Source organism: Rhinolophus ferrumequinum, chromosome 12 (genome assembly GCF_004115265.2).
Source record: "Rhinolophus ferrumequinum isolate MPI-CBG mRhiFer1 chromosome 12, mRhiFer1_v1.p, whole genome shotgun sequence".
In the NCBI taxonomy this organism is placed as follows: domain Eukaryota; kingdom Metazoa; phylum Chordata; class Mammalia; order Chiroptera; family Rhinolophidae; genus Rhinolophus; species Rhinolophus ferrumequinum.
Genome location: NC_046295.1, coordinates 64,134,862 through 64,155,633, shown reverse-complemented (window position 1 = coordinate 64,155,633; position 20,772 = coordinate 64,134,862).

Genomic DNA, 20,772 nt, shown 5'->3' with positions numbered 1-20,772 from the left:
TAAGCACAGACACTGCGAACATCAAACAGGATGGGTTTGAATCCCAGTTGTACCATTTACTAGCTATATGACCTGTGTTGTGAGGACTAAAGTTAACATATGTAAACTATTTAGAACAGTTCTAGGTAAATGAAAATTCTATCAAAGTTTTATCATTATGCCATAATTGAGAGAGGTCATCCATTTTAATTTCATCTAGATCACTAATTTTTGTTTCCTCCATTTCTTCCTGCACTGTTTTTATCTATAAAAATAAAATTAACTATACTTATAAGGGTTTTTTTAGAAAATCAGTCTGAGGCAGAAACATGGCATTTTACAATTTTTGTTTATTACATAAAACAGAATATCCTATAGAAATCATCTTCTTGCTAACATAACTGGTTTAGTCAATGGAAACAAATGCAGTTAGATTACAATTGTATGGAATATAAAGAATATAATTAAATAGTAAAGGGCAAACAAAGATACTTTTATTCCATGAGAAAAATTAATGTCAGGCCTTGAAATAAAATATTTTACACAAGCAAATAATATGATTAAAAAGGTATTTAGATACACATGAGGGCTCTGACATGTAAGAAACAGTGATATGGGATAAGTGCTAATACTATTTTTGGTAATAAATACTTTTTAAAATACTCAGAATAAAATGCACCAGGATATCAGGATTAACAAAGGGCAAAGTTTTCAAGAGTCTAGTTTAGATGACAATATTTTTTTTTAGCTCAGAATTGGTTTTAAAAAAAGTAGTATTTGCATGATTAAGTAGCAAACTAACAATAAATTGGTGAAGAAGATGAGTCCTCCATTCAGTCTAGTACTTTTATGGTTCAGAAATCCTATCAGATTATTTTTAAGCCTTTATTTAATTACAGGTATAAATTTGAAGTGTTATCTCAAATGTGAAGAAGCATAAAACAGTCCATTGCACAATTCAAGGAAACAACTATTGGGACTTTTCCTATACTAAGCTCATCCCTAAATTCAATTGCCTATTTTAATTATTTTGAGATCATTTGATGTTGGAAGCCATCATTAATGGTTAATCACTATACAATGGAAAATACTGAGCAAAATTATTTGAACAGACTGTCAAGGTAACAAAGGAAAGGAATGAATGGCTTTCCTATCCAGTTATTTCTTTTCCTTTACTCCTCAAAAAATATCAAAAAAACCCAAAAAAAAACCATCTTCCAGGAGCACATTGTTCTCGTGCTTTGGATACAAAGACAAAATGATATAATCTTTTTTCAGGAGAAGTTCACGGTTGGCTATGAAAGATAAACACAAAAACAGATCATTGTGATGCAATGTTATGTTCAAGAGGTATGAAGAGAATTGTTTGGGAGTTAGGAATGATTACTTTTCTTTAGGAAAGTCGAGAAAGACTTCATGGAGAAGTGCTGGGTCCTGAAGCAAGAGAAAGAGATTACCAGGTAAAGGGTGAGAGGAAAGCAGGATGTCTTCTATGGTTACTTTTTGAATCTAAGTATTTTAAACAACCGAGCAATCTGCGGGAGCATTCTGGGAGAGTCAGAAAAGTCTGAATGGACACAATTTAAGAAACAGTGGCCTTGGTTCACTGATAAGTTAAGGGATATGTAATTGAAAATCCAGTTATAGGGAGTGTGACCATATAAATGATTATCTAAATCAGGACACTTTTGAGAAAGAAAGGGGGCACTATTAACACGGTAGGAGAACTCTTATAAATGGAGGCTGTCCTAGGCAAATTAGTCAGATGGTCACACACTATTTAAAGGACACAGGAATCAGGCAAGGCTCAATCAGGGCTCTTGCTCCATTTTTCTGAAATAATCTTGGCTCTTTCCTTCTCTATGTGTCAGTTTTGTCTTCAAGCTGATTTCTGTCATGGTTGTAAGACGGCTGCTAACAGTTACCCCGTACCTCATGGTTTTCCCTTCACATGCAGGAAGAGAGAAAATGTGTTAGTTATTCACAACCACCTAACACAAACCTTAAGCTTTTTTTTTCCTAATTGGAATACCGTTGATGCCATTCGTTCACTGGCTTAGGGTACGGCTAGGAAGACTAGAATGGTCAAATCATGACCCAATGAAGCTGGGAGCAAGGATAATCACACCCAAACTTCACGGCAACTATATAATGGATGGGGAAATAGAATTAAAGAAATAAGCACATACCGATTACACTGAGTTTTTCCAAAACAATGGAAAATTTCTAGACAGTCTTAACTGTGAAAGATTCCAGTTAACCTCTTTCAGCTTTTGTGATTTTTTTTTAAATAACAGCGTTATTGAGATATAATCACCAGAAAATTCACTCTTTTAAAGTACACAATTCAGTGATTGCATACTTGTTGAGCAACTATTACCACTTACCTTCATAACATTCTCGTCACTGCAAAAAGAAATCCCACACCCATCAGCAGTCATTCCCCACCTCCACTTCCCCCTCCCAGCCCCTGGCAACTACTAATTTAATTTCTGTCTCTACAGATTTACTATCCTGGGCATTTCACAAAAATAGAATTACACAATATGTGGCCTTCTGTGATTACGTTCTTTCACAGCCCAATGTGCTCAAGGTTCATCCACGTTGTAGAATGTATCAGTACCATTCCTTTTTTATGGCCAAACGATATTTCATTGTATAAGATATACTACATTTTCTGTATCCATTCATCAATTGAGTTGGATTTGGATTTGGATTGTTTCCATTCTTTACATATGATGAATAATGCTCTTATGAGAATTCATATACAGATTTTATGTAGACATATATTTTTATTTCTCGAGTATAAACCTACAAGAGCTGAGTTGTATGGTAACTTTATTATAACCTTTTGAGGAACTGCCAGACTCTTCTCTAAAGTGGTTGCACCATTTCACAATCCCACCAGCAATGTATGTGGGTTCCCATTTCTCCACCTCCATACCAAAACTTGTTATAGCCATCCTAGTAAGTGTGAAGTGGTATCTCATGGTTTTGATTTCATTTCTTTCATGGCTAATGATGCTGCTATGGTTTGAATGTTTGTGACCCCCCCCCAAAAAAAATTCATATGTTGGAAATTCCTAACACCCAAATGTGATGTTATTAGGAAGTGGGGTCTTTGGGAGGTAAACAGGGATTAGTGTTCTTATAAAGGAAATCCCACAGTGCTCCCTGGCCCCTTCTACCATGTGAGGTCACAGTCAGAGTACCAGTGATGAAGCCTGAAGAAGGTTCTCACTAGAACACAACCATGCTGGCACCTTGATCTTGAACTTCCCAGCCTCTAGAACTGTGAGAAATAAATTTCTATTGTTTATAAGCCACCTAGTCTGTGGCATTTTGTTTTAGCAGCCTGAATGCACTAAGGCACATGTTGAGCATATTTTCATGTGCTTAGAGGCCATTTATTTGTACATGTTCTTTGGAGAAATGTCTATTAAAATCTCTTGTTGGTTTAAAAAAATTTTTTTTATTAGTTTCAGGTATACAAAGCAATGTAATAGTTATACATTTACACCCCTCACAAAGTGATAACCCCCCAATCTACTACCCCTCTGATGTCATATATAGCTGTTACAATTCCATTGACTATATTCCCTATGCTGTACTCCACATCCTGTGAATATATATATATACATCCATATGTATATACGTGTATATATATATAGAGAGAGACAGACAGACAGACAGACAGACAGAGACAGAGAGACAGAGACAGAGAGAGAGAGCCAAAAAATGTATACACATTTTAAGAAAGGAAAAAATTGTATTAAAAGTGTAATACTCAATATATACCAATAACAAATGAGGAATACAAGTCATGTGTATACATTTTTTTGGCACCCCGAGTGTGTGTGTGTGTGTGTGTGTGTGTGTGTGTGTGTGTGTGTATTTAGTTATAGTCAATATTCAATATTATTCAACTGCAGCTTCAGGTGTACAGCGCAGTGGTCAGGCATCTACACAGTTTATGAAAAGGTCTCCCTAATAAGTCCAGTGCCCATTTGGCACTCCACATAATCTTCACAACATTATTGATTATATTCCCCATACTGTATTTCACATCCCCTTGGCTATATTGTAACTAATTTGTGCTTCCTAATCTCTTTACATTCTACCCCCATCCGCATCCCCTTTTGGGTTTTAATCTTTTTATGACTGAGTTGTAAGAGTTCTTTATATATTCTAGCTACAAGTCCCTTATCAGATACATGATTTGCAAATATTTTCTCCCATTTTGTAGGTTGTCTTTTCCCTTTTCTTGACACTGGCCTTTGAAACACAAAGTTTTTCAATTTAATGGTCCAATTTTTATTTTTATTTTTTTTTGTCACTTGTGCTTTAGTGTCATATCAAAGAAACCACTGCCTGATTCAAGGTCACAAGGTTCACTCCTATGTTTTCTTCTAAGAGTTTTATAGTTTTAGCTCCTATATGTAGGTCTTTGATCCAATTTGAATTAATGTTTATATATGGTGTGAGACAGGGGTCCAACTTTATTTTTTTTCATGTGGATATCCAGTTGTCCTGGCACCATTTGTTCAAAAGACTATTCTATCTTCATTGAATGGTCTTGGCACCCTTGTCAAAAATCACTTGACCATAAATGTATGGATCTATTTTTAGACTCTCAATTCTATTTCATTTATCTATATGTTTATCCATTTTCCAGAACCATATAGTCTTGGTTACCGTAGATTTGTACTAAGTTTGAAATTGAGAAGTATGAGTTCCCCAACTTTGTTCTTTTCTAAAGATTATTTTGGTTCTTGTGGGTCTCTATGAATTTTAGAATCAGGTTGTTAATTTCTGCAAAAAAGACAGCTGAGATTTTGATAGGGGTTGCACTGGATCTATAGATCAATTTGCCATCTTAATAATATTGTCTTCTTTAATATCATTCAACAATGCTTTCTAGTTTTCAATGTACAGGTGTTACATTTAGTTTCCTCAAATTTATTCCCAAGTATTTCATTCTTTTTGATGGTATTATAAATAGAATTATTTTCTTAGTTTCATTTATGAATTGCTCATTGCTAGTGTATAGAAACAAAATTGATTTTTGTATATTGATCTAGTATACTAAAGCCTTACTGAATTTATTAGTTCTAATAGCTTCTTTGCATTCATTAAGATTTTCTATATGTAAGATTATAATCTTTTAATAGAGATAGTTTTAGTTCTTTGTTTTCAGTCTGGGTGCCTTTTATTTCCTTGCCTAAATGCCCCAGCTCGGACCTCCAGCATAATGTGAATAGAAATGGCAAGATCAGACACCATTGTCTTGTTCCTGATTATAGAGGGGAAGCTTTCAGTTCATCACCATTATGATGTTAGCTGTGGATTTTATCAGGATGAGGAAGTTCCTTTATATTTCCAGATTGTTGAATATTTTTATCATAAAAGGTTATTTTATCAATATAAAAGAGAATTGGTTGTCATATACTTTTTCGGCATCTAATGAGATGATCATGTGGTTTCCGCCCGTTATTCTATTAATATGGTGTATTGTATTGTTTGATTTTCAGATGTTAAACCAACCTTGTATTTCTGGAATAAATCCCTCTTGATCATGTTGTATAATCCTCTTTATATATTGCTGGATTCAGTTCACTAATGTATTGTTAACGATATTTATGCCTATATGTTTGTGAGGGATGTTTGTCTGTGTTTTTTTATTTTCTTTCAATGTCTTTGGTTTTGGTATTGGCAATACTGACATCATAGAATAATAGGTGGGACATTCCCTCTTCTAAGTTTTGGAGAGTTTTTGAGGGATTTTGTTAATTTTTCTTTAAATGTTTGGTGGACTTCACCACTGAAGTCATCTGGGCTTTCCTTTTGGGTAAGTTTGTTTTGTTTTGTTTTTAATAATTATCTTATTGTCTTGTTATAGGTCTATTCACATATTGTATTTCTTCTTGAATCAGTTTCAGTTGTTTGTATGTTTCCAGGAAGTTTTCCATTTCATCTAGGTTATCTAATCTGTTGACAAATATTATCTAATCTGTTCGTATTATATATACCCTTGCAATCCTTTTTTTTGTTGTAAACTTGGTAGTAATGTCCTCTTTGTCATAGCTGATTTTAGTAATTTGAGTCTTCTCTTGGTCAGTCTACCTAAATGTTGTCAATTTTGTTGATCTTTTCAAAGCACCAACTTCTGGTTTCATTGACTTTTCTCTTTTTTACTTTCCGTTTCATTTATTTCTACTTTAATTTTTATAATTTTCCTACTTCTGCTTACATTAGGTGTAGTTTGTTCTTTTTCTTCAGTTTCTTAAGGTGGAAGTTTAGATTATTGATTTGAGAGCTTTCTTATTTTTTAATATAGGTGTTTGCAACTATAAATTTCTTTCTGCATTGCGTTAGCTGTATCCCGTAAGTTTCCGTGTGTTTTGTTTCCATTCACCTCAAAGTATGCAAATAAGGCCCACAAAAATGTCAGTAAGCTAATTGTTCTTACCTAGATTCAGCCATTTTTTCTTAAATAAAGGCTCTTCAGATGATACATCATTGGTTAATTTCCAGAGTTACGAAAAAGGTAATTTTGACAGTTTTTGCTAGTGTTCACATTGCTTTTAGTGTTTCAAAAAGATAGAATTTAATATTTTTATGTTAACTTGGGATATGTTACTAATCAAAAGACTTCAGTGTCATAGAAGCCAAATAAAGAAAGGGGTAAAAGAGAAGAACATGCTTAATTATATCAATTTTTGCAGAGAGGTCCAATAAAATAAATCTTGAGAATTAAGCATTGGAGTTCGCAATAAGAAGGTCATTGATGACCTGGAACAGAGTGGTTTCATCTTTTCTGGAATGGATATAGTAGACGATATTTTGAGTGCCGTAAGGGGGAACAGAGAAAGTACTAAATTAGAGGTGAGTGTATGGAATCCAGGTAGCAAATGGCAGGATTGACCCTAAACAATGTTTAGGGCTCCGGAAAAATGGGGTTCCAAAATAAGAACAATTAATTTTGAAATATTTCATGTTTAATATTTCTTTGAAGACTCAATGTTGTCATCATAGGGGAAACATGCAATTTGTTGAACTTCCTTAAATATAGCTCAGGGCTTGGTATTGTCTCTTATTTAGAATTTCATTTGGTAAGAACGGGATTTATCGTTCTACTGTTAAGGGTTTCCAAATGTCTTCATAAAATTTGGGTGCTTCCCAAATCTGGGACAAGCTATATTGTCCACCAGAAATTCTTAGAATACCTGTGACATGGAAGATCCATTTTAACCAAGTACACAATGGGAATGGTGAGATGTGGACATTAGGAAGCTAAAGTGGAACAAGCATCTTTCAGCTTCATGTCCATCTATTGAAAATGGAAATATAATAGAACTTCATTTTATTGCATTGGAAGCAGCTTCCTCCTGTTTAACTTTCTAGCTATACCTTGACTGACCCATATCAAAGAAACAACAAATAGAATATTTCTCATCTTGTCTCTTAGTGTGAAGGGGGCTTTTGGTAAATAATAAAAAATTAAAGTCTAGTGAATAGAGTTCAAAGAGGGAAAGTTTTAAAATTTTACCATAATTTTACGTTTGAATGTGTGGCCAGGTAAAGAGGGCTCAAGATATATATATATATATATATTTTTTTTTTTTTTAAAGATTTTTTATTGGGGAAGAGGAGCAGGACTTTATTGGGGAACAGTGTGTACTTCCAGGACTTTTTTTCAAGTCAAGTTGTTGTCCTTTCAATCTTAGTTGTGGAGGGTGAAGCTCAGCTCCAGGTCCAGTTGCCATTGCTAGTTGCAGGGGGCGCAGCCCACCATCCCTTGTGGGAGTCAAACCGGCAACCTTGTGGTTGAGAGGACGCGCTCCAACCAACTGAGCCATCCGGGAGGCAGCTCAGCTCAAGGTGCCGTGTTCAATCTTAGTTGCAGGGGGCGGAGCCCACCATCCCTTGCGGGACTCGAGGAGTTGAACTGGCAACCTTGTGGTTGAGAGCCCACTGGCCCATGTGGGAATCGAACCGGCAGCCTCTGGAGTTAGGAGCATGGAGCTCTAACCACCTGAGCCACCGGGCCGGCTGGAGGGCTCAAGATATTTATTTATATTTTGAAATAATTGATTTGGATTTTTTTTAAATAATAAAATATTAAAGTCTAGTGAATAGAGTTCTTTTGGGAACACATATCAGAAACTATACCAGACAAAACATGATCTCAAATATAAACACATCTCAGTTCCTTATAAGCAGAAGAGCCTCCCCACCCCTCCACCCCCGCCAAAAAAGTCTTCTTGACGGTGTCTAACAGTCATTCTAAAGCATATAATCTTTTTAAAGGGCTCCACATATAATTATGCTCAAGGTGGCCCAGAATTAATGTCATTAATATTAATACTCCATGGACAGTGAAAACAAATAGTGATTTTTAAAATGAGCTCCAACTCAATTGCACTAAAGAATGGTTATGTTGGTTCAGTGTTAACTCTGTGATCACTTTTGAGCCCTGAAATGGAAAAGCCTGAAGAAATGTGCTATTCCCATTGGAGCTTATTACCACGTCACCAGAGTTGCTGCTATTTTTATCATGTAAGCAGTGTTCAGAATCCACACTAAAACTAATACAAATTTTAATAATAATGACAACCGTAGGGGCCCAAACAGTGTATTTCCAAGAAGTACAGTAAAAGGGAATCAGTATTTATCACCAGGGTATCACTGATTCTCTGGTACTAGATCCTTTGGTTTCAACTTTCCCAGCCAACTTTTGTTTCATTCTGGCAGTGTGTAAGTAACAAAGGAATTCCAAAGTTATAAGTGATGATTTGAAATTAAGTTACTTCTCACTGGAGCAAGTCTATCTAACATATTCTCAGTGGCAGGCTATGCTCTGGAGAGGGGAAATGAAAGACAGAGAACATCTAGAATATAAGAGGATGTGCTCCTCTGAAAGGGGAACAGAGTGACACAGCGGCCACCCCGTTTACACACATTAAATCTGGTTATGTATATATTTATGCCACCTGGTTTTCACTTACACTTAAAAAGGAAAGACAGGGAATATTGCTTAGACACTAAGTTAACAGAAAACAGAACTTAACTATATTCCCACCCGAAGAGGATCATGTGTGTACGTGTGAGGGGCTTACTTTGGGAGTGAGGTAAGAATTACATCATCTGATCATACACAAAATACATGATCTTTAAGTCAGTGAAATTATTTTTTTTGATTATAGCTGTGGCATGACTCCTAAAGTTACATTTTCCTCTTTTTGCTTCAGATTTTATTGTTTAGGTCTCAGCTTAAACATCACCTCCTCAGAGAGGCCTGCTCACACTACCAAGTCCAAAGTCACTAGGCTTTTATTTTCTTCCAAGTATTTATTAGATCTGATTTTTGCTTAACTTGTCGATTTATCCCTTTATTTTCGGCCTTCCCCACCTCAGAATGGATGCTCTGTTCCATGAATGTGGGAACCTTGTGTGTCTTGTCTACTGCTGTAGCACCCACACCTAAAATTATGCCCAACATTAAATAGATATTTATTGACTGAATAAATGAATGAATTGATAAATGAGCATTGAAAAAAACTGGTAAACTTCCCAGTTTATTATATAAACCTAACATAATCCTTAGACCACAACTAAAGTTAGCACATACGAAAAAGAATACTGGCCAGAACAAATGTATTATAGATTGGAAAATTCTAAATAAAACACTAGAATAACAAATACAACCACAAAATAATAGAATGACCTACCATGACCAAATTGGGTTTCTCTCAAGGTTTTGGTACATTTTTTACTTTTTTAAAAAATTATCTGAGTAATACAGACATGTGATTTAAAATTTTTCAAAATAGGGCAAAAGCACAGAAAATTAAAACATAACTTTACTAATTCTTACTCCTAAATCTTGTTCCACTTTCTGTATTTCCTCCGTGTCCCTTACCCTTCCATCTCCCAACTTCGGCCAAATACATTGGCATTGCCAAGGTTAATACCATTTTACCCCCTTCATTTATCATAATACTTCTGTGCTCTGTGGCAGAAGGGAGGATTCGTACAACACAAAATTAGAGTGAGAGTGGTCAGATTGTTATGGCACAAATAATTTTTATTCTAAATTTCAAAATAGATCTGAAAGTTCTAGTAAATATTACAAGATGCAAAATAGAGAGAAAAGGTATAACTCTGGAAAAACGGTCAGACAAATTTGAAATTACTTGTTAAAAATACATGTTAGGGTACAAATCAAATATTTAAGAGTTCAATCATATTTATTTTATCTAAATCTTCTAACTTTATTTATTTTCTGTCTAACTATGTTACCAGTTGATAACGCTGAGTTAAAATTCCAATTGTGCTTTTTGTGTCTTTCCACTTCATTTCGTATTTCTAATGGCTTTTTATTTATATATTTTGTCCAGTGACATAGAATGTGAAGTTTTAATGATCCCATTTGAATACAAAAATAATATATGCCTTGCTTTTATTATTTAACACTGTATCTTGGGGATAAGTTTGTGTCATTTACTTCAATTTTTAATTAGCTACATAGTATTCTAGTGCATGAGGACCCATTGGTCACCCACCAATCTAGGGCACATATCATACCTTTGCACTTGCTGTTCTCTTTGCCTGAAATGTTCTTCCCTTAGATATCTGCATAGTTGACTCACTTTCTTCAGATTTCTGCCATTTTATTAGAGATGCATTTCCTGACTGCTGACCACGAAGATAGTGTGCATGCGCACACGTGTGTGAACACACTTGCTCACACACAAATTAGGATTCTTTAGTTCCTTTTTCATACATACAAACATACACACAGTAGAAACCCATTTATCCAATGAAGTCAACATTATCAATTAGTTGTTTAATCAAAAAAGTTAGTAATAAAACAGGAAATTATTAAAAATGATATATGTCTGAATGTATTTTATTTAATTTTAACTTAAAAACTTTTCTTTGTGTATGAGTTGATTCATATTTCAAATTGTCCTTTTTGCATAAATACACACAAAGTGCATTGTCTAAGCTTTCCATCTAAAATAAGACTAATTTTTAAAACATCATTTATGTCTCTCTAAGTAGAATGAAGACACAAAACAACTTTGAAGCAATTTCAGCACAAAATCCTGCTTGATTTTTCAGATTTCCCCCAATGATTTTCAGTTGTTTCTCCCACAGCTAATTTGATAGATCTTTTTTAAAAAAGAACTCACTTTTATCAAGTCTTTCCAAAGCATTTCATATAAATGATGGCTTCTTTTGCACTCAGTTTTTAATCAGCTTACATAGCATTTAATTTAATTACTGAAATATAATGATAACCACAATTGGCATAAAAAGCCTTAAAATAAACACAACTAACTTTTGGTAAGCATGAGATACAACTGATAGAAGCAGACATGTAGATGCCATAAATATTTATTTTGTGTTTTACAGAGAGAGTGAAGAGTGTTGTTTAATCTTATGAGTCAGTTAAGTGGAGGTTTGGTTAAGAAAGCATCTATTTCAAGTGGAGGTATGTGTTTATGTGTGTATATATTAGCATACACAGAGAAATTCCTGGTTGCATAGTCAAGAAATTGCTAACAATAGTTGCCTCTGCGAAAGATGACTGGAATATAATTTGGGAAAGAGAATGACATCTCATTGTGCTGTTTGAATTTTTTGCTATGTGCATATATTACTTTTTTCATTAAAAACAGTTTTAGAAATTATCTGTATTTATCACATTTCAGGCTACTGTTTTTGCTTGTTAGACATTCCTTCTACATTTTCTGGTAAGAGATCCTGAATCCCTTGCCCCTGTCCCAGATGAGGCTAATCATAGTACCATTCCTTGTGGACAGTGATTGGTGGAAAGAAGAGCACATGATCAAAGCAAATTATGACTAGGTCAATCAGGTTTTTCCTGGTGTTTCCCACCCCCACCCCCCACCCCCCCGCCAACTGAAGCATCTTTCTGGTGAAGAAGTTATAAGAAGAGAGTTCTGTTTCCATTTAAGATGCAGAAAGCCACAAGAGACTATTACCACTACCCTAACAACACAAAAAACTCATACAATCTACAAAATCTTAACTTTTCTTAAACCCATCACACAGCTGCGGTCATAAGACAACCAAGTAAACTGGATTCCAAAGAATTAACAAGCTACTCCGATGAGAGATGAAACACCCAAACTCTTTTCACTTGTGGCAGATCATGGAAAATAAAGGTTACCAAAATAAAAACAGGTAAGAAGAAATTGACTAAAATGTTAACAAATTCTTAAAGGCCAAGTATGATCCAGTATCATTTTGAAATGGCTAGGAGCCCCAGACACAAGAAAAGTTTGCACTCACTGTCAAACTATTCCATGGTCTTCACTGGGTGCTCACAAGGAAGAGTGGGGGCAGGGCAGGAAACTTGTGAGAGCCCCCCACCGGGTGATGCAGGCATGAAGAAGGTGATTGGCTGCTACAGAATCTCACCCAACATTCCAGGCCCATCTCTCAAAGGAAACAAAAGCCTTAAGCCTCTAGGAGCGATGAAGGAAGTTCTTTAGGCAGAAATATGATACCAGATGGAAATTGGGATCTACATGAAGAAATGAAGAGCATCGGAAGTGAGAAAAATTATGGTAAATATAAATACTTTTTTTTCTTAATTCTAATCTTTTAAATAAGAAGCTATACAACCATAAGACCACAACTGCTATTTAGTTTCATTAGAGAAGCTTGAAAGAATAAAGTCAATAAAGAGTAAAGAAGCTGAGTGAGAGATGGGAAGGGAGAGTGTACTAACTGCATTCAAATCCTTTGTTCTGGTGACTCCTAAAACAGACGCCATTTCTGTCTTTACCATGATTTTATAATCTGCTTGAGGTACCATGAATTGGATTATCTAACTTGCCATCCTTTTTGATTTATGTTTGTAATAGGTACCCTAGGTAAGATTGGAACCCCCACCCCAATTTTTGAATATTAAATAGAAAGACTGAAAAAGAACTAAGCTAAGTTTTACATAGACTTGAGGTGACCAGATGTTGAAACTATCAGACTGCTAGACTTAATCTAAATTGGGCATTGATTTCCCAACTCTGATTTTCTTTTTAAGATTTAGAAAATTATTGATTAAAGACATTGTGTATTTATCAAATATATGGTGATGGAAGGAGAACTGACTCTGGATGGTGAACACACAATGGGATTTATAGATGATGTAATACAGAATTGTACACCTGAAATCTATGTAATTTCACTAACAATTGTCACCCCAATAAACTAAAAAAAAAAAAAAAAAAGACATTGTGTACTTACGTCTTGCTGATTCCATAGAAACCAGATCACCTGCCTATTGTTTAGTTTCCCTGAAGGGAATACATACCCCACTAATAATTACCTTAGAAAAAAGATGTATTTTGTATTTTTGAGGCCAAAAAAAGAAAAAAAAAAAGAGGTTTTAGAATGAAGGAGAGGAGGGACCAGCCCTTCTTTCTGAGGCTAAGGGGCCAGTTTGGCTTGAACTCTGAGGTGTGGAAATATCAGTAGTGATTCCAGTAGTAGAATTGTGAAATGACCCTCCAGCCACAGAGGCAGTACCTGAGCAAAGCAAGGAGTTGGCTGTGTCAAGAAGAAACTTCAGGATAGATCTGGGCTTGTGTGAAGGGTTCTCATTATTGCACTACCTTTGCATGATCTTTGAACCATTAGTCAAATCCCATGAAAAGTTACAGACTGATCTCTGACTGTGGTAAATTACACGATTTCCAAAGTGTGTTCCATACTTCAGAAAAGTGGCCCTTACCTTGAGGGTCTATTGGTGGTAGCAGGTGTGATCCCCAAGAAAGAATTCTGTAGCCACTGACTCAGCTATCTGAGAGTTATAGGTAGCAGAGTCCCCAGGGAGGCGCCCGGTCCTGAACATGCCTGAGCCAAAACCCTGGTGAATGCTCCGAAGTTGATGAGGAATACACTTCCCTTCACTAAGTGCCTCTGGAAGCAGAGCTTGAGACAGAGACTTGGATACAGGTATTTATTTGGGAGATGATCCCAGGGAAAACAGGGAGAGAGCAGGTAGAGTGAGACAGAGCAGGCTTATGTGTATAGCAGGGTAAAATTTGATTTTAAACAATGTGGGTTTTTTTCTTATCCTTTTGCCCAGATCATTCTCCTCCACTATTTAAGGAGCAGGAATGGATTTTGAGAGAGAGAAAGAGACAGAGAGAGAGAGAGGAATTATTTGGATTTAGAGCTTTTGAGTAGACTTTTGTAAATCTGGAGCAGAGATAATAATTTTGAGAGTCATGGTTTTCAACTTCATGAGCCTGATGCTTAAGAGAAAAAAGAATAAAAAGTTGGCTTTAAAAAACAAGAGCAAAGCTGGAAGGCTCAGAGCATAAAATTTCACCATAAAACTTTTCAGTTAATTTGGGATCAATGCGAGTTAACATAACAACTGCTTTTCCACCCAAAGAGAATAAAATTTGGTTGACCAGCAGAGGAGGGAGGGGATATGGCTAGGCCTTTGATACTGCCTGAGTCCTTGGGATAGTTCCTAAAACAATACCTGTTGGTGGTGGGATAAGATGAGGCTCAGGGAAAGAAACCACTGACGGAGTTAAGAGATTCCAGAACTCAGAAGACGCAGCCTCATAAAGAAGCCAAGAATCTAGTGTAGGGCTTAAGAGGGAGGATGGTGAATGGGAGGATGGGCTTGAGGGCAGCCAGCTTCATTTTGATCTTACTGGGAAAATTAGGTGAGAGGTCCTGAATACTCAAGGGTGTGGCACATGGAAGTGCTGAGTCTGGGTCAATGTTCTAAAAAGGGCTTGGAGTTACTATAAGAGGCTGTAGAATGTGTGGATGACCTCATTCAAGGTCATGTCCTCTACCCAGATCAACCTATATACAATGGCTGATTAATATGGGATAAAATACCAGCCCTCTCAGTCCAACTTGGGACAATTCTGATGGGTCATCCCAGCTTCACATGGGGACATATTGGCAACTGAAGCCATCATTAAGACTACATCACAGTTTTACTTCTTCCTCTGTTCAATCCTCCTTCCTTCCTTTCCCTTTCATAGATGTGGCATCAAGAGGACTCCCTAATAAATTTCCTGCATGCTAATCTCCATCAGAGTCTGCTTCCTGGGGAAACTAACCTGCAACAGTCTTGGAGCCTGCTTTGGGAATGAAAGACTTTGCAAATCAGGTGAAGAGTTTGCACGTTTTCTGAGGACAAGATGGAGTCATGGAAGGGTTTTAAGAAAGGTGTGATTTGATCAGCTGTGGGTATTAGATCCCCAGGCTACAGTGTGGAGAGTGGACCCAAGAGGGCTTGACTGGAGGCAGGGACACCATATATGTAGTTACTGAATTACACAGACACAAGATGATAATGCCATGAATTTGGAGATGTGACAATAGAGATGGAGATAAACTGACAAATTCTAGAAATATTTAAGAGGTTTAAGCAAAAGGACTAATTGATTATATGTAGTGGAAGTGAAAGAGTGGGAAGAGTCAGAACTTATGTCCTGGTTTCTGGATTGAGCAACTAGTGATACCATCACTAACCCCAATTCAAGTCATAGCTCTTAAAAAAGGAGGACAGGGATGTACAGTACAGCGTAGGGAATATAGCCAATGGCATTGTAATACCTCTGTACGATGTCAGAGGGGTAGCAGACTTGGTGAGGTTATCACTTTGTGAGGGGTGTCTAATGATGTCTAATCATTAGACACAACATAATAATGTTATGTGACATGTTATGTGACACAATATAATCATTAGACACAACACAAAACAACATAATGATGTTTAATCATTATGTTGTTTTGTACACCTGAATAATAGTAAAATAAAGTTAAATTTAAAAAAAAAGAGGAGGACACTTCCTGCTTTCTATTGCATAATTGTTGCAAACATCAAATAAATTAACACAAGTAAAATGCTTACTTGTGTTAAAAATGCTGGGCATATAGTAATCACTTAATAAACGTTATCAATTATATTCCACTAGAATATAAGTTCTGTAAAGATAGAAGTTTGTCTTTTTTTGTTGTTTTTGTTCTGATGAAGCCCCAGTGTCTGGAATAGGGGGCTGGTACCTAATAAATAGATTCATACAATAAACATTTGTTGGATGAATGAAATCCCTGAGAAGAGAGTACTAGTTGCTATTTCAACATGTATTCTTCTCTCCCTCCCTAGTAACAGAATCTGGATTTTTGTTTGGGCATATTACCCACTGGAATTATGTTTTCCAGCTTCCTTTGCAGCTAGTTTTGGTCAATGAAATGTAAACTGAAATGTTTTGTAGCACTTTCATAAAGGCCACATAAAGAAACCTGCCCCTTTATTGCTCTTATGCCTATTCTTCTCCTTCTGGCTTGCAATTAAGACAAAATACCTGAAGCTACAGCTGCCATCCTGAACCACGAGGGTCCTTGAGGATGGAAGCCATGTGCTAAGATGGTGGATAGAAATATAATAGTAGCTCGAGGCCCTTATCAGCGCACTGCTGAGCCAACCCAGTAATGCCTACCTCCAGACTTCTTCTACATGAGAAATACATTTCTGTATTTTTGAACCATTGTTGTTTTAGGGCTTTTGGTTCAATGCTGCCAAACTAATCCTACTTAATACATTTGTCAAATTGATGGTTTTAAATTACAGTAATAAAGCCAATTATTCAAACTGAGTCTTGTACAACAATCTTTTAACAGTATTATAGTAAAAGAAAGATGGGAGACCTGAAATGGAATGGTCAAGAATAAAGATACTTCCCATAGCACTTAAGGGTTACTTTTTATTTTTTCTCTGTTTTTTTTTTTTTTTTTTTTTTTTAAGGAGGGCACAGCTCACAGTGGCTCATACGGGGAGCAAACCGGCAACCTTAGTGCTATCAGCACCACATTCTAACCAACTGAGCCAACCAGCCACCCTAAGTGTTACTTTTTTAATACTGTATATTACAGGGAGAAGATGATTACTTCACACAATTAGGAAAGTGTGCAGAATACGATTTTGAAAACCAATTTGTAGAAGGAACAGTGGAATTTGGTGAAGTGGTTTGAGGAGGCCATTTTATCCTTTAGGACTTTTTATGTGAATGTAACAGAGGACACACTTTGCCCATAATAAAAGGAAAAGAAAACCCATATACAGTATATTGAATACTCATCATGAACTAAGTTCTTCCACATACATGAATTGTTTTAAACATCACACCTGGGACAGTGGGTATTATTTGCTACATTTCCAAATAAAGAAACCGAGGCTGTAGATGTTTAGTTGGCTTGCCCTCAGTCATGATGTAAGTTGTAGAGATGGGATTTGAATGTGTGTCTGTGTGGCCCCCGAGTCCTTGCCCCCCCCTTCACCCCTCATCCCATATATCAAACCACATAAACTCATTCTCAAAAGCCCAAGATCTGTGTTCCTCATCATGTGGCTAAAGATGGTCAGCATATTTATTTCCTTTGGCATAATCTGCCTTTATTTTCTCATCTTCCAGCATTCTGAAAACTTGAGGCTTTAAATCCATCTTTATTTTGCACAGGCCTTGTTTTCAAACCAAGATTCCAATTCACCAGGTGACCGTGGCTCCTTAACTACCTCCTTCAACTTCTCTGAATGGCTAGACCCTGTCCTTCCTGTGCAAACAAACTGCGGGTGACTCAACTGAGATTATGAACCTCTCATCAGATCAGCTGGAGAGAGGGGATGACCTGCCTTGGCTACACCCAGTTCTCCTCCCCAGAGTTTTTCTCATTTGTTAAACATTTCCTCAAGTCTGTTCCGCCTTCTGTGCTCCCTATCTCAGCGAATGTCATCACTGTCTATCCTGTTGCCTAAGCCAAATCTCCTGAATCATTCTTTATACTTCCCTTTCCCTCATCGCCACATATAGGAAACACCACATACAGGAAACAAGGCCCCCTTTCCTTGCCTTTTATGTGTAAAATTAATTCACTCCCTATTTCAGGCCACTACTCTCTTATTGATACTATTGCTAATTTTTCTCTTTGCCTCCAGCCCATTCTACAACTAGAGTGGTCACTCCAAAATGCAAATCTTGTTGTCACTCCTCTCTTTTTTTAATTTAAATTTTAAATTTTTAAATTCAATTAAAAAATTTTTATTGACGTGTAACTTAATAAAGGTATTATTAACTTGTAAAGTGTCCAAAGTGAGGCATAATTTAGTAAAATGCTCAAATCTTAAATACATGATTTGATATATTTTTAAATATGTATACCTGATTAAGATATAGAATATTTTGGCACTCTAGAAGGCTCCTTCATGCCCCAATTTTAGTCATACTCCTACTCCAAGGTAACTACTATTCTGACTTTGGCCACCACAGATTAGTTTTCCCACTTTAAAAATTATAAGTAGAATTATACAATGGGTGTGTGTGTGTGTGTGTGTGTGTGTGTGTGTGTGTGTGACCTTTTCATTCAATGTCTGTGATATTCACCCAGTGTGTGGCATGTTTAAATACTTCAGTCTATGAAATCCCAATTTAGTTACCCTTTTTACTATTGATGGCTGTTTGGGTTATTTGTAGGGTTTAGGTATTACAAATGAAGCTGTTATGAACGTTTTTGTACAGATCTGTTGGTTAACACAAACACTCATTTCTGATGGTAAGTATCAGAGTGGGATTACTGGGTCACAGAGCATTAGTGTGCATAGAGTAGAAGGATTCCAGTTACTCCACATCCTCATCAACTCTTGGTGGTGTCAATATTTTTAATTCTAACCATTCTGGTGGCTTTAAACATCTTTCTAGGACACCCCACCTAAAGTTCAAACTCCAAAACATAATGGACATAATCTGGACATAATGGACAGAGTCCTTCATAATCTGACTTTTATCTGTTCAGCTTCGTCTTTAATCACTACCTACCTTGAACTTTAAGCTGTAGTCATACTAAACTACTTGTGGATCCTGGAGTGTTTGGTTTTTCTCCTGGCCTTTGCAGTACTCTTCCCTTGTGTCTTCATTTGGATAAATCCTTCTCATCCACTGAGTCTCAACTGAGACAATACTTTCTAAACTTTCCCAACTTCCGTGATTCACTCAAATGCCTTTCAGTATTCACCCAGAATGCCATGGGATTGCTTTTCTTTTTTTTTTTTTTTTTCTTTTAAAGAGACAGCCTTTATTCTAAGGATTTTTACATTGAAGAATTCAAAAAGTGGTAAAATTTTTTGGAATTTATTGAACGGCATTTAAAAGGAACTGTTAACAAAGGTTCTCCAGAAATAAACTGAACAAGCAGGAAAATATAGTTAATAATACTGAAATACTACTAAAAAGAATTTCAGAACATATGTTTTATCTGACATAACAAATCTGTTAGAAGCTGTTATTGATATGAAAACTGACTGCTTCTTACTTTTCTAAACACACAGTGGTATAATTAACAATATTCAATCGCTTCTGTTCTTTCCTGAATATATAAAAATTAAAATACCAATTAAAAAACTAAAAAAAAAATGAAGTTGTTCATTTTATTATTCATCCTTATTGTTGAGTTTTAGGAGTTCTGCCTATATTTTGGATAACAGTCCTTTATCAAATATGTCTTTTGTAAATATTTGCTTTTCTTAATAATCATCGCACTGTCTTGCAATTACCTGTTGTCAAGTTTTCCTGAGGGCAGAGCCTGTTCATGTTTGTATCCCCAGCAATTAAATGAGTATGGGCACATAATAAGTGCTTAATAATTTGTAGTTTATGAACAAATTAATGAATGAAATACCTGAGTATCAGTGGAGTAACTCAAATTATTATTAGGAATTAAACATCAGGATATTTCAAGACTAATATATTGATTTCTAAATTTTCATCCCTTAGGTTGTGCTTTCGACAAGTGGTAGTGAGGACAAAAACACAGTAAGTACTACATAGTTAATAATTCAACCCATAGAATTAGATAGTTTTAAATTTCATCTTATTAAATGTCTCAACTGGTAGACAGGCATGAGGACTTTACAAAATACACGTGCCTCCAAAAACTCAGTTCCCATTATTTGCAACTAAGGTGGAACATTAGAATAATCTGTAGAGCTTAAAAAATAAAATACTGGTGCCCAGAGACTCAACTCTGGAGTTTTCTGATTTGGGCCACTCAAGTCTTTTTGAGGCTTACCCACTGTTAAACAGAATAGAGCTATAGTCAGAAAGTTCTGGGAAAGAAAATTATATATTGAAAAGAAACAAGTATAGAAAAGCCAGTAGACAATTATCTTCATGCTTCTTGCGTGCTGTGAAATTATGGGGTGTGTCATGTTTCATACTAAACCGTCATTTTCAATGGGAAACCTCCTTTAATGTAGAAAGAAGAGAATCAGGTGGAAAGAGGAGAATCACATATACAGGTAATACTACAAATATCTGCTCTTAAATTGGAACATCCGTTAGCAAAACAAGATCCAGGGCTATCTAATTGAGGTCTTGAGCTTGATATAGATTCTAATATCTTGACTGTGAATAACCCCTTGAATGTGTTATGTACTAACCCTATGTTCAGGCCTTAGAGAGTTGGGCCCTAAGAATTTGGAGTGAGTCTGTTAAAGCAATGGTTGGTATCAATCCAGTCTATTCTTCTTTCCCCAAGTGGCCCTTTTAAATATAAAGGGGCCACAGGATTGAACCCTGTTTAATATTAGGTTGGTGCAAAAGTAATTGTGGTTTAAAAGGTTAAAAATAATCACAAAAACCACAATTACATTTGCACCAACCGAATAGATCTGATCTGAACTTGGATCTCAGATGTGGCCTCCCTGATCTTTGAGAGCTAGCTAAAACT